Raw genomic sequence first — 685 nt, 5'->3', positions numbered from 1 at the left:
TCATAGACGTGCCAGGCTATATCTGCAGCTAAGCTGAATAAAAAGCGGAACGAACTGGTGAAACGTTAAGACAATAAACACAATAAATAAATACAATTTATGAATCATGCAGTGCTAATTGACATATCATTTATTACAGTACAGAAACTATAAAGTATATTTTCTACCTTATTCTGTGCAGAAAATCGAAATAATTGTTTGTAGTATATAAAACAATCATAAAATTGCCATTAGGAAAAAATAATAGATTACAAATTATTGATTATTGTCCAGAAATGTATTTGATTTCTTATAGCAAATTCAAAGTAAGAGATAAGAAAATAATTCCTTGTAAAAAAAAAAAATAATACATACATAAAATTATTGTATTTGACATTTCTGTCACTTCTGAAATGATGGCTACGCCCCTGGTGTGACAAAATGTTAGCCTGTACATAATACTTTTAAAGCTCTTTTTTGTTTAAATCTTGGCTTACATAAATTTCTACATATGCCATGTCATGCCATAGCATCAATAAACTAGCATCTAACAATCGACAAAAGTGTTTTTTTCTCTAACCTATGGTTCTGTAACCATAACGGCTGCTGTGTAATTTGGCCCCTGACTAAGCATTTAAAGAATTTAGGGGAAGCATTTAAATAATCCTGTGAATGCACTTAAAGAATGCAGAATCGAATCGTTAAT

General features: G+C 30.1%; 1 protein-coding gene across 1 annotated transcript in view; it reads right to left on the bottom strand.

The window, feature by feature from the left end:
* The window catches only part of LOC107742337 (AN1-type zinc finger protein 6-like), a 25,744-nt gene that overhangs the window by 1,210 nt on the left and 23,849 nt on the right, over positions 1-685 (bottom strand). The window lies entirely within an intron of this gene.

This window comes from Sinocyclocheilus rhinocerous, unplaced genomic scaffold, assembly GCF_001515625.1.
Source record: "Sinocyclocheilus rhinocerous isolate Xijiao unplaced genomic scaffold, SAMN03320098_v1.1 scaffold75, whole genome shotgun sequence".
NCBI lineage: Eukaryota > Metazoa > Chordata > Actinopteri > Cypriniformes > Cyprinidae > Sinocyclocheilus > Sinocyclocheilus rhinocerous.
This window is presented reverse-complemented; position numbering and strand designations above follow the sequence as displayed.